The sequence below is a fragment of the Trichomycterus rosablanca genome, chromosome 11 (genome assembly GCF_030014385.1).
Source record: "Trichomycterus rosablanca isolate fTriRos1 chromosome 11, fTriRos1.hap1, whole genome shotgun sequence".
Lineage (NCBI taxonomy): Eukaryota > Metazoa > Chordata > Actinopteri > Siluriformes > Trichomycteridae > Trichomycterus > Trichomycterus rosablanca.
Window position 1 is genome coordinate 35,944,239 of NC_085998.1, and position 15,141 is coordinate 35,959,379.

The 15,141-nt window shown below is 38.6% G+C and overlaps 1 protein-coding gene across 2 annotated transcripts in view; it reads left to right on the forward strand.

The window, feature by feature from the left end:
* Positions 1-15,141, forward strand: part of LOC134323335 (voltage-dependent calcium channel subunit alpha-2/delta-1) — a 123,844-nt gene that overhangs the window by 11,165 nt on the left and 97,538 nt on the right. The window lies entirely within an intron of this gene.

A 15,141-nucleotide genomic window follows, 5' to 3' on the forward strand; every position in this document is an offset into this window, starting at 1 on the left:
GAATGATGGATTGTTTTCTGCCTCTGAGCCTGTGGGTATCCGTGCCTGCTGCAGATGTGCTGGGCATCCCCTTGATGTCAACCAGCTGACCTGAAAGGTTGGCACAAAGTGTCACTGTGTGTGTGAGCGTGCTTTCATTAGAATTGATTGGCACTTTGAAATGGGTATTGGGGTCTCTAAGAAAGTCGATGCGTGCTACAGGTCATGAGTGCTGTGGTTGGATAATCATGTTTACAATGATTCAGGTTAAAAATAGATTTAGAAGTTACGGCGAGATGTGAGCCTTTGTTTATCATCCCCTGTTTTGTTGAAAGGCTGGGAAGGATCTTTATTGGGATGATTCGTTCACCCATCAGACAGAGGAGGTTTAAGCTTTAGGGTTTGAAGAGGTAGACTTTAAGACTGGGAATCTATTTCATTCCACAAATACAGTAATATAATTTATCTTTTTAAATACCTTTTTTGGGTTATTTTGTCTTTTTAAAATTCTTAAGGAAGAATTTTGACTCTTCTTATGCAATTATTGCAATTTTTGTACTCCGGTAGAATCCTTTATAACTAAAATGAAGATGTTTATTAAAATGGGTCATTGTATTCCTGATAATCCTGAAATTACAGCTGCTAAGAATATTTTAAATTAAAATCAGAATTTAGCAATCACACGTATTTTAAAACTGAAAGATACACCGTTCAGGCATAACATTATGACCACCTTCCTAATATTGTGTTTGCCTCTCTTTTGCTGCCAAAACAGTCCTGCAACTGTGATGCTCTGTGTATTCTGACACCTTTCTATCAGAACCAGCATTAACTTCTTCAGCAATTTGAGCTACAGTAGCTCCTCGTCTGTTAGATTGGACCACACGTGCATCAATGAGCCTTGGCCGCCCATGTCGCCGGTTTACCACTGTTCCTTCCTTGGACCACTTTTGATAGATACTGACCACTGCAGACCGGGAACACCCCACAAGAGCTGCAGTTTTGGAGATGCTCTGACCCAGTCGTCTAGCCATCACAATTTGGCCCTCGTCAAACTCGCTCAAATCCTCACGCTCGCCCATTTTTCCTGCTTCTAACATCAACTTTGAGGATAAAATGTTCACTTGCTGCCTAATATACCCCCCCCCCACTAACAGATAGATAACAGAGAGATAATCAGTGTTATTCACTTCACCTGTCACGGTCATAATGTTATGCCTGGTCGGTGTAAAATGCATATTGGCTAGATTGTCACCTTAATAATCAGTTGCAGCATCTTGAGCATCAACTACTGCAACTAAATCCTACAATTTGGTGTTGGGTTTGAGTCTTTATTTAAACAGCAAACTTGCTTTAGATAATTATTATTTTAAATTATTCACATGCTGTATAAGTCAGTTACACCTCTGCTTCAGCTCATGAACTTGGACTTATTAGCTCCTGATGCAGCAAAGCCTCGCACATCATTTCAGAATCACCACCATATCTCACTGTTTGAATAATATCGTTATAAAATGCTGCATTTGCATTTTGTCAGGCATGACACCCTTGTTTGTTTGCGTTTGATTTGATTTTCCACAAATTTGTACCCCCAAAAGATTGGGGGAGCATCCATTGTTTTGCAATTGTGTGCATGGTTTTTCTCTGCTGAATTACATTTTTGCTCAGTCTCATTTATAAAGTAAACTTATTTACTAAAACGCAGGGTTTTCCTTTAGAAAGCAGAAGGTAAACTGGCTGCTCTAAATTCCCCCAGATTGTTTCATATTGTGAAGTCATAAACACAAATCTCAGCTAAGCTCAGAGACGTCTGCAGATAATTAGTTGTTTTCTACATGATTTTTCACTTTTGCTCTCGGGTATATTTAAGCAGGCTGGCTTAAAATAAGTTTCATCCCTGTTTTAAGTTTCCTCCAAGATTGAAGCTTATCAACTTATTAAATTATGTCACACCGATCAGCCATAACATTAAAACCACCCCTTTGTTTCTACACACACTGTCCATTTTATCAGCTCCACTTACCATATAGAAGCACTTTGTAGTTCTACAATTACTGACTGTACAGGTCCTTCTCAAAAAATTAGCATATTGTGATAAAGTTCATTATTTTCCATAATGTAATGATAAAAATTAAACTTTCATATATTTTAGATTCATTGCACACCAACTGAAATATTTCAGGTCTTTTATTGTTTTAATACTGATGATTTTGGCATACAGCTCATGAAAACCCAAAATTCCTATCTCAAAAAATTAGCATATTTCATCCGACCAATAAAAGAAAAGTGTTTTTAATACAAAAAAAGTCAACCTTCAAATAATTATGTTCAGTTATGCACTCAATACTTGGTCGGGAATCCTTTTGCAGAAATGACTGCTTCAATGCGGCGTGGCATGGAGGCAATCAGCCTGTGGCACTGCTGAGGTGTTATGGAGGCCCAGGATGCTTCGATAGCGGCCTTAAGCTCATCCAGAGTGTTGGGTCTTGTGTCTCTCAACTTTCTCTTCACAATATCCCACAGATTCTCTATGGGGTTCAGGTCAGGAGAGTTGGCAGGCCAATTGAGCACAGTAATACCATGGTCAGTAAACCATTCACCAGTGGTTTTGGCACTGTGAGCAGGTGCCAGGTCGTGCTGAAAAATGAAATCTTCATCTCCATAAAGCTTTTCAGCAGATGGAAGCATGAAGTGCTCCAAAATCTCCTGATAGCTAGCTGCATTGACCCTGCCCTTGATAAAACACAGTGGACCAACACCAGCAGCTGACATGGCACCCCAGACCATCACTGACTGTGGGTACTTGACACTGGACTTCAGGCATTTTGGCATTTCCTTCTCCCCAGTCTTCCTCCAGACTCTGGCACCTTGATTTCCGAATGACATGCAAAATTTGCTTTAATCCGAAAACAGTACTTTGGACCACTGAGCAACAGTCCAGTGCTGCTGTTTCTGGTTCAAAAGTGGCTTGACCTGGGGAATGCGGCACCTGTAGCCCATTTCCTGCACACGCCTGTGCACGGTGGCTCTGGATGTTTCTACTCCAGACTCAGTCCACTGCTTCCGCAGGTCCCCCAAGGTCTGGAATCGGCCCTTCTCCACAATCTTCCTCATGGTCCGGTCACCTCTTCTCGTTGTGCAGCGTTTTCTGCCAAACTTTTTCCTTCCCACAGACTTCCCACTGAGGTGCCTTGATACAGCACTCTGGGAACAGCCTATTCGTTCAGAAATTTCTTTCTGTGTCTTACCCTCTTGCTTGAGGGTGTCAATGATGGCCTTCTGGACAGCAGTCAGGTCGGCAGTCTTACCCATGATTGCAGTTTTGAGTAATGAACCAGGCTGGGAGTTTTTAAAAGCCTCAGGAATCTTTTGCAGGTGTTTAGAGTTAATTCGTTGATTCAGATGATTAGGTTAATAGCTCGTTTAGAGAACCTTTTCATGATATGCTAATTTTTTGAGATAGGAATTTTGGGTTTTCATGAGCTGTATGCCAAAATCATCAGTATTAAAACAATAAAAGACCTGAAATATTTCAGTTGGTGTGCAATGAATCTAAAATATATGAAAGTTTAATTTTTATCATTACATTATGGAAAATAATGAACTTTATCACAATATGCTAATTTTTTGAGAAGGACCTGTAGTCCATCTATTTCTCTGCATGCTTTGTTAGCCCCCTTTCATGCTGTTTGTCAATGGTCAGGACTCTCCCAGGACCACCACAGAGCAGGTATTATTTGGGTAGTGGATCATTCTCAGCACTGCAGTGACACTGACATGGTGGTGGTGTGTTAGTGTGTGTTGTGCTGGTATGAGTGGATAAGACACAGCTGCGCTGCTGGAGTTTTTCAACACCTCACTGTAACTGCTGGACTGATGATAGTCCACCAACCAGAAATATCCAGCCAACAGCGCCCCATGGGCAGCGTACTGTGACGGCAGCAATAGATGAGCGATCATCTCTGACTTTACATCTAGAAGGTGGACCAACTAGGTAGGAGTGTCTAATAGAGTGGACAGTGAGTGGACACGGTATTTAAAAACTCTAGCAGCGCTGCTGTGTCTGATCCACTCATACCAGCACAACACACACTAACACACCACCACCATGTCAGTGTCACTGCAGTGCTGAGAATCATCCACCACCTAAATAATACCTGCTCTGTGGTGGTCCTGTGAGGGTCCTGACCATTGAAGAACAGAGTAAAAGCAGGTTAAAAAGCATGTAGAGAAACAGATGGACTACAGTCAGTAAATGGTAAGTGGAGCTGATAAAATGGACAATGAATGTAGAAACAAAGAGGTGGTTTTATGGCTGATCAGTGTATATTGCAATGGGTGTGGCTAAAACACCTGAATTCAATACTTAGAAATGATTATTTACACATTCAAGCAAAGTTGTCAGTGACAGTTTTGCACTCTTTTCCTGTGAGGTCTCAGTTTTACCTCTTATATTGTCGCTGCATTTTAAGCACCTGTTTTACACCCTACATGCCCTGTGAGACCCGTGCTTCCAAACTCTCTAACTAGCTCGAACATTTGACCCCTGGTTTTTTTCAAGTCTCCTGTGCAGATTTTAATATCGTTCAAATCTGCATTTATTCTGTCTTTATTTCTCCTGAATTTCTCAATGCTTGAGCTACATTCATGTTTCTGTTTTACTCGGGTTTCCTTGATTAATTTGCTCTTTCCTAAGTAAATAAAAAAGACAAAATAGGGGGTTTAAGGAAGTGGAACTGACTATCGAGGGTTGAAAAGTGAGCTTATTAAGCAAAAAGACGAAGGCATATCCCATCATGAGATCATGTCATTACTGTCTAGTTAAATGTATGTGGACTCCCTTCTTAATTATTCAGTTTAGCTGTTTTTAGCCGCACGCCTTGTTACTTGTAAACTCCTACACTTTATGGTGGCTCACTGGGTAGCACTGTCACCTCACAGCAAGAAGGCCCTGGGTTCGATCCCCAAGTGGAGCGGTCCGGGGTCCTTTCTGTGTGAAGTTTGCATGTTCTCCCTGTGTCTGTGTGGGTTTCCTCTGGAAGCTTCAGTTTCCTTATACAGTCCAAAAACATGCAAGTGAGGTGAATTGGAGATACAAAATTGTCCATGACTGTGTTCGATATAACCTTGTGAACTGATGAATAACCTGTCCTGTCATGAATGTCATGAATGTAACCAAAGTGTGTAAAACATGACGTTAAAATCCTAATAAATAAATAAACACTTTTTGGACAAAAGTATGTGGACACTTGAACTTGACTCATGACTCATGATCTTGGTGGTCATGGGCTCGTGTATTAAACTGCTGTGCCACCCGAGCAAACCTTATATTAATTTATTTCTGTAAACTCCTTTCTAGGACATGCAAAAGATGAACTGTGTGCTCAACATTACCTCATAATCAATATGAGGATTATAGCTTTGTCCAGTGTGTATTTCTTACTTGCAAGTTTCTGGGTGGCATTAGGCCCACTGTAACCCTGATAAAGTAAATCTTTTAGAATATTCTGTCCACACTAAATTACAAGTGAGTAAATCAGTACAAGTAATAAAGACTTGTACACTTGGACTTTAGTCACGTTTGTTACATTAATGACATGGTCATGACATGTATGGGTGGGTAAAAGGAACATTTACCTAGATACATTTTCTTTTTAATTTTAAACTAAACTATTATAATTTCAAGCAAGCAAAATGTTGGTAAATTGGTAATGTGTGTGTGTGTGTGTGTGTGTGTATGTGTGTGTGTTTTCTTGTTCTTCGCTGTTTTATGAATTGATAGATGTGCGTCATTGGTGAAAAAAAGGGAGAGAGATTCTCATCCTGATTCTTTGTGGTCTGATTTCTTTGATATGGTTAATAAGAGTGATGTTTTAATCCAGCACAGCTTCCTTTTGTATTTGTGTTATGCCATAATCTCTCATTTTATGCTCCTCTGTGTGTCAGAAATCCTTTGTTTCAGAAATCCTTTGTGCATGTGGGTGTGATCTAGACCATCGAGTTGCCCTCTACTTAATAGGGTTCACTGTCTCTGAAACTGAGCTCAAAATCCAGATGTTGGACTGTCAAATGTTGGATTGTCATGTTAACAGGAAGGCTGTCCTATGTGTGTGTGTGTGTGTGTGTGTGTGTTTGGTGGTGGCATCACAGACAGTAGAACCAATTACCTATTTCTGGACCCTTGACTGAAGATGACTCCCTACTTGGGAGCCCAGTAAATCATCCATGCAGGATGGTCTCTGCTTTTACTACAGTATGAGGTCTGGAAACAGCTAAAAAGCTCAGCTGTACTTGACAGTGTTTGCTGAGGGAGATACCACTGACATGCTTTTGTCTGTGTCTTACCCTAAGGAATAGGATGCCATGTGTACTACCACCCACACTCAGCGACTTTGAACACAGCCCGCTAACAATGGCTCCTGGTCTTGTTTTAAGGATATGCTCATTTATTTTACCTTACTGGACGAAACCAAAAAAAATCTATAGGTCAGTGCTGCATGTGTGTGAGATTATATCCCCTGCATTCTTCTGCCTGTCTTGTTATTTTGATTTCTCAGCTTGGGCCATTCATTACTGGAAGCTTCTGTTTTTCTTTGTGGTCAGTGAGTGATAGAAATAACTACCCTACACACTCATATTCCCCGCTGAGGCAGTGCATGGCCTCTGGTTAGCTTTCAGAGCTCTGGTAGTCCAGCTGAGCTTTCCGAGTTCACTCATCACTTTACTCAGTATGATGCCATTACAAAGGCACAACACCTAGGGTTCTGTTTTTGTGAGGCCATAAGTGTAATTTGCAGTTATAATGCTTAACCCTTTAATGGTCACACCAAGAAAATTATGTTTAAAAAATTATTCTTTGCATTTCTTAGTTTCTTGAGACTATATACCAACAACAAACAATTAATAGTTTGTACTAGCGCACACAGTATTTTAATGAGCCTCTAGCAAACAGCTGATGATCACATAAATGTGTGGTGGGGGGTTTAGTTCATGTCGTGAAGGGCCCCCACCCATCATGGGCCCCAGTGCACCTAAACCCCCCCTTCACGACATGAAGGGCCCAGCCGTAGTGTGTACTGATGCTTCTGAAACCAAAAATTGCTATAAAAAAAAAAATCAGCCAAGTGAAAACATGTCAATACAATTTAATTAGTTAAAGTGAAGTGTTTTTTAAAACCTTGCTTTTCATAAGTTCTACAGTGCTGTGGGAAATGTATGCCCTTCATTTTCCCCAGTTTTCTTTATTACTGCATATTTGCAAACTACATTTACATAATTAGACATCCTTAAAGATTTCTAGATAAGGGATCCAGGAGAGTTCTGGGATCCATCCCAAAAATATCTGTATTTTCTTTATTACCTGAGCAGATAATTACTGCATTTACCTTTTGAAATATGCCCTAAGTTGTGGCCATCAGGAATTTGATCTTTTTGTTTATGTCGCCCCTTTACATGTAGTGCCTTCCAGTGGTGTACCAGGTGTTGGTACACTATGAAATTGCTCAACAGTATTGTCCACATAGGACGTGGTATAGCAATGATGAGTCTCACGTGGAGTTTGCTTGGTTTCTGTAAGCTTGCAGGGGCCCAATTAAGATAAAACAGGACACAGATTTACCACAATTACCTACATGACTTAAGGGTCTCATTCAAGTTGTCAACAATGACTCTGGAGCTAGATGACCCATATATTTTGCTATTTGCTGCCATTATTGTAATTTGTTGCTGTATCTTGTTTTGATTGCAAGCTTGGGATGCTTTCCGCTGACCAGCTGTGAGTATTTGACACTCGAATGGGCCCTGACGGCATGTGCACTCGTTGTGAAGACTGAGACAATTGCGTCTAGGCTGGGAATAATAAAAATTGGGCTGTTCTAGATGTCTTTTTAATCATTTCTAGTTGCTGCATCTCGTGTCTCCTCGTCTCGTGTTGCTGGCTCGGTGCCTTTTCATTTCTCATCGTCTTGATTGCCAGCCAAGGAAAGCCAATACTGTTATAGTGGTTCTGAAAGCAAGTGCATTTGAGGTGGTAGATGCAGTGGTGCTTGGGGGTTCGGAAATGGCAAAGCATAACCGAATACCCAAGTTGGTGCCCTTAGGAGAGAATATCATGTACAGCATGATTGCATGAAGAACTGCATTATCCCCTTCTCAGATAATGTTCAGCAAAAATGAATAATACAAACACCAGTATGTTCTGTAATGTGATGCTCACAGTGGCATAAAACAGCCTGATGAGTAACTTCTACCTTTTAAACTGGCTGCATATAAGACTGTTAAAAATCTGTTTTAACTATCACTGTGATGTAATTATTTCTTACAACTTTCAAAGGATACCAACAGTTTGCAATCTAGGTCTGAACGTTTGTGGATATATGTTTGTGGATATATGTGTATGTATATATATATATATATATATATATATATATATATATATATATATATATATATATATATATATATATATATATATATATATATATATATATACACACACCCTGATCAGGGCACTCTTTTCCCATCTCTGTGCAGAAGCCATCAATCAGCCAGCAGAGGTCATAACTGCATCAGTTACGAGGAGTCCCTATCCGGCTTTTAAAATCCCACCCCTATCTGAACAACAGGCCAATCATTGCTCATGTGGCTGCTCAGCCCAGCCGGCAGGCGGAGCTGAGACTCGATACGATGTATTCGAGATCCCAGCTCTGGTGTTTTAGCGTTTGTTTTACTGCTGCACCACCTGAGCGGCTGTAATGATTATTTTTAATTGTGAATACTTTCAGGAGTGAATGGTGATATAGTTTTAATAATGCCTCGTCTGTATCAACTTTTAGCAATTTAACTTGTTCTTCAAACAATTCTGATGACTGAGTTTCTTTTTAGATCCAAACACAACTGAAGGATTTAAAAGGTTACGACTGATAATAAATGTAATTATTGTCTTTGGAAGTTCTGATGTCGTTTGCGGTCCTGTTTTAGCCAGACAAAAAACACTTCTATTGCCAAGCACTCTTAGCCGATGTCCAGCTGTGATTGCCATTTGCTTAAAATTACCATACATAGGCCTTATTGTGGTGCAGATTTTGATCAAAGCGTGTATTAGCGTGTATTACTCTGTTAATACAAATTTATTTAGTGCAAGACACAATGAGGTTTGTTTTTATCTACAGACAGGGTAGAATGCTACATTTCAGCACCCACACTGGAAACTTTTTGCTAGAATTTAATACCAGGGCCTAATAGAAAGGGGGTTTGCAAAATATTTAAATATTCTGTGATGAAACTGATGAAAGGTGGTTGACTTCAGTTGCAGAAGTACAATAAGGCTCTACATTATTTTAATAGTAAAATTTGGCTGGTATGCAGTAATTTAACACTTATTTAAATATATCTAGACACTGCAGGTATTTAACATGTAACAACCTCCCTATTGATATGTTTGCCCATAATTAAGTGATTATTATATTGAACTGAAGTGTTGTATTGTGACATCTCCTTACTTAAGGTTTCAGAATGTTGTATGTGTTAATGATGTTACATTGATAAATATTCCTTGTCCCTATATTATTTCGCAACATGTTAAAACATTAAAACTTCGTCTTAGTACTGCTTTAACTAAATAAAGATCATATAGGATTTTTTATTTTTAGCTGTTTTTTTTTTATTAAGTTTGTATGTATACAAAAAGCAAAGAATATAAACAATTTAAAAGCTATGCATATAACAATAAATAAAACAGAGACATAGTAGGGAAAACATAAATCTCACAGTAGGTCTAAGACAAGAATATAATACGTTAATAAAAATCCCAAAGGAAACCACAATGCAATTTTCAGTTGCAGGAATCAAACCTAATGGAAAATGTTGCGCAGCATTTATCAATCTGAGGCAAACTCAGAAATATTAAAGATGACTTGTTTACCCTCTTATTCCACCAGATTATCTGTGCCAGCAGTTGGATCTAATAAAACCCAGTAATGGATTCTGGAATGTACCTTGCAGTTTATCATCCAGAATGCTTTTACACAGGGAATTCTTATGTGCTGATTTTACAAATTACCCCTTTTTAGCCATCTGGTGGTTACCAGATTTAACTACACTAATCTCCTCTTTGTTTTCTATATTACTATGTTATATATTATATACTATATGTTTTCTATATTCTATATTACATTTGCTCAGTCAGGAATGGAGCAGTATGTGTTGGTATATAGGAGTGGGTTGTCAGGCAGTGTAAGAGGTAAGGACGGCTGATCAGAGAGTCGGTGATTCAGTAGCAGATGCTGCTGCTTTTTCTCCTGTGAATATTCTACACATCAAACAGGAGAAAATATTCCTGATTCCTCATCAGTAACGAGGAGCAAACAGCATCGGATAGTACTGGTCTACTGGAATGATTCAGAGCACAGCTTTTTAAAGCATCATAACTTAAATATAGGTTACCCGGGTCTCATAAAGGTATTTCTGTGTATGGTGTTCAATCTCCTATAATAACACAACAACAGTAAATGGAATGGGTTAAAGTCCTGCTCTGATTAAGGTCTTGTTCTAAAGTCTTGGGCCAGAGTCACAAAATGAGAAGTACAGTCTGTTGGATGCAGTTTCTCTCTTTTAGTTTAAGATCCAGGGTGTCAGTGACATGCTGATTGACAGTTTTTGATTTATTCTTTCATTCATGGCACAGTATCTGTGCCATTTTCTGTCCTGTAAAGCTGAGTTTTTCAAACCCTGGGTTGCAACCCTTAGGTGGGTTGCGAGCCGGAAAAAATGGGCTGCAGAGAAAAAAAAAATGTAATAAACTTGTAGGCGAATGCCCCCTTGTGGAGGCTTTATGCTTCATCTTGTAAACCACGGTGGGACCAGATTGTACAGATGCATTACTTGTGTTGTCTGGGTTGCTTGTGACTGTGACTGTATAAAAGGTGTCATAAATAAAAATATAGAAAATATAAACATGCACAGAAAATTAGACCCCTGCAATTTATTTCTTAAATCAACATCTCTACATGGCAGCTATTTCATTCCAATGTCTGTTGAATTCAAACACAGCCACACCTCATTACTCTTAATAAGTTACTGATTTAATGGTCAACTGAACCGAATCTTTAAAGAAGTTTTAAGGAGGACTCATGGCACAATGTGGTCATCACTATCCTCTTGCAATATAACCAGGTGGGTACCAAAAAAAGGGTTCAATAATGGCTTTCCCACCAGAGGGTTATGGTCAGCGTCATCTTGCTTCCACCGTAACTTTTGGAAAACTGGAGGATACGTGATGCTCTGGCAGTGCTTTAGTGTGGCTAGTATTGGCCATATTTGTATTTTCTCATACTTATGGCCATATACTGTAGTATTACTTTTATTATTTTCTTTTGCTCTCAAACTCATTAGAACATTGTACTATACTCGAATTAATTAGGTGTTTTACAGTTTGACATGAAGACAGATTGCATTGCCAGTACATTTACTACATTGATTGAATTGATTGGATCAATTTAGACCTATTTTAAACCTGCTTTGTTTACTCCGGATTGACTAAAGTTAGACTGTCTACAAATTGTTCCACTAATCAAACTGTAGCTGCCATTTGGGACTTCACTGATGGACTGAAACTCAGTGTGTTAGAGATAATACATAAAACATTATGTAGAAATTCAGCATTAATTATGGTTCATTGGGTGTAATAAACTGCATTGTGACAGAAGGCTAGTCACATGTTCCCATCATTCCAGTCTGTTCTCTTTATGTTTGGGCTTAAGGCTCTTAAATCAAACCAGGCTGTGCACTGAGAACTGGTAATTAGACCACTGGGATACATATGATCCATGTGTCAAATTCTAAATATTCTGTAGTTCTTCCTAACCCCCCAACCCCCCCCCCCCCCCCCCCCCCCCAAAAAAGAAACACACACACACACACAACAATTAAAAATAAAATAACAACATTAAAACCACCTCCTTGTTCACTGTCCATTTTATCAGCTCCACTTACCATATAGAAGCACTTTGTAGTTCTACAATTACTGACTGTAGTCCATCTGTTTCTCTGCCTGCTTTGTTAGCCCCCTTTCATGCTGTTCTTCAATGGTCAGGACCCCCACAGGACCACCACAGAGTAGGTATTATTTAGGTGGTGGATCATTCTCAGCACGGCAGTGACACTGACATGGTGGTGGTGTGTTAATGTGTGTTGTGCTGGTATGAGTGGATCAGACACAGCAGCGCTGCTGGAGTTGTTAAACACCTCACTGTCACTGCTGGACTGAGAATAGTCCACCAACCAAAAATATCCAGCCAACAGCGCCCCGTGGGTAGCGTCCTGTGACCACTGATGAAGGGCTATTTAAAAACTCCAGCAGCACTGCTGTGTCTGATCCACTCATACCAGCACAACACACACTAACACACCACCACCATGTCAGTGTCACTGCTGTGCTGAGTATGATCTACCACCTAAATAATACCTACTCTGTGGTGGTCCTGTGGGGGTCCTGACCATTGAAGAACAGCATGAAAGGGGGCTAACAAAGCAGGCAGAGAAACAGATGGACTACAGTCAGTAATTGTAGAACTACAAAGTGCTTCTATATGGTAAGTAGAGCTGATAAAATAGAGAGCGAGTGTAGAAACAAGGAGGTGGTTTTAATGTTATGGCTGATCTGTGTATATATAATAAAAATCAAATAAATCATCACTACTTTGTCACAGCAGATGGAAATTGACATTGTTTGCAGAATTAACAGACATAAAGACATATTATTTGAAAATAATAATAAGAAGAAGAACATATAGAAACAGCTCCACGTGTTAACCAGGGTTGTCTGTGCCGAGCCCTGACCCTATTAAAGTCCACATTTTTTGGATGATTTGAAATTACAATAGTGAACCAGGACCTCATAAATACTATTTCAAATAAATTGTTCTCATGAACACACACTGCAATCTTTTTTCCCAGAAGAGTGAAGGTCATCGTAGCTAGTAAGGGTTACAACTTCATATTAAATCCAATGGTTTTTACAGGATGGCCAATAAGCTCATGGTCAAATACCCACATACTGTTGTTGTAGCTTGTGTATCGTGTAGCTCAGATATAATTGCAACCTTCTAATACTAGTGTGTACACTGAAATAAACTCTTTGTGTTAACTGCAGTTGGTAGAACGTTTGGAAAACTAAATAACTCCAGGCTGGGTGGGGGCGGAGGGGTCTGAACTGCACATGTTGCTGTGTGGCCAGTTAATCCATCTCCACAGATTTGCTTGCATCCGGTGAATCAGTGGACTGACACATTATGCCAGTTATATGTACCAATCGAGGCTTATTTGTCATTCTTGCCTGTGAGTTTGGGTCTTTGTGAAAAGCCATTGGAACAAGCAAATGTTTTCCCAAAGCACTGTTAGACTGACCACTGTGTCATAAATCTACAAGCACTGATGTTCCGCTGTTTGGTCAATTGGCACATTCCACAAACTGGGGGCTTTGGATTCATGTTGGTTCTGAGAGATTTGGTTATACTCTGAGCACTTAAACTGTCCTTCTGTCTTCTAATTTTCCCTTCATGTCCGAGAACAATGTTTTGCATTTTTTTATTTAAAGTCTTTGCATTTCTTGAGTATTACACTTAGGGGAAACAAAGTTATAACCATCTTTATTTATGTTTGTTTTATATACCTCCAGTGTATCCAGTTTAATACACATTGTATTTTTGTGCTTATTAATAAAAACTAAAAATGTTCCTTTTAATATGTATAAACAATAATATTGTCTTATAAAATTAGATCAAACTAACTTTAATAACACAAACATACTAATTACTACAAATATAATTGGTTCTATAATTTGTAAATAGTATAGTATACTGGAGCTCAAATTGCTGGTTCTGAAAGAAAGGTGTCAGAATACACAGTGCATCACAGTTTGTTGCGTATGGGGCTGCATAGCCGCAGACCAGTCAGGGTGTCCATGCTGACCCCTGTCCACCACCTGGAAGGGGGACCAACACAATATTAGAAAGGTGGTCATAATGTTATGCCAATAATTGTAGAACTACAAAGTGCTTTTTTATGGTAAGTGGAGCTGATAAAATGGACAGTGAGTGTAGAAACAAGGAGGTGGTTTTAATGTTATGGCTGATCAGTGTGTATATAAATGTATGTATGTATATATATACTGTATATAGTTATAGTTATAGTTATAACAATACTCCAAAATCCTAGAAGAGTGAAGACTGTTTTGTTTAAAAACATAATGGCAAATATTAATACCCATGGTTTTAAAAGCATTTTTAACAAGCCTATGGTCAGATTTTCACATATTTTGGCCTGTATGTGTTATACTGTCTCTAACAATCCACCCAATTTACACAATAAAAGAAAATACGGCTTTTCAGGAAATGAATATTCTGGGTTGTGAAGCATGTGCATGCTAAATGTAACTTTTTTAAGCTAACTCTGCATATTAATGTTGACTAAAACAAACCAAACATTGTCCTTATTTTATATTATATGTCCGAGAATCAGTGGTGTATAAAGTACCGGAAGTCCATACTTGAGTAAAAGTACAAGTATCTTACTTTAATAGAAGTAAAAGTCACCTTTTAGAATATTACTTGAGTAAAAGTCTAAAAGTATCTAATGTTAAATGTACTTAAGTATCAAAAGTAATTTGATATTAAATGTACTTAAGTATTAAAAGTAGAAGTAAAAGTAAATGCTGTTAGTATAAATGGAAGCGGTCATTTTAAATATAAAGATTGTTTTTTTTAAGCCAGTAAACCACCTTAACAATTAACCTGTTTTCTTCCTTTCATCTGAACATGATTTGTGCCAATTCATGATCATAATCAACTGTTCACATCACCTGTTTGAAATCATGACATTATTTAGTTGTTTTTTTAACTTATTACTAGCCCTAAATGTTCCTGTTCCAACGTTTTTAGAATGTCAGTCGATGTAAATGTAAGAAACACTGCATCTATTTTATTTGCATTTTCTATACTGTCCCATTTTTTTATTTGGGTAGTATATTTCAATAACAAAAAAATAATTTTGGCATAAATAATTTAAAGCAAAACTCAAGAGAGTTTAACAAAACGTGTGGCACTTTTATCCCTTTAATGATCTGTTCAACCATTAATTTAAATCAAAATATTTGAGTAAAATAAG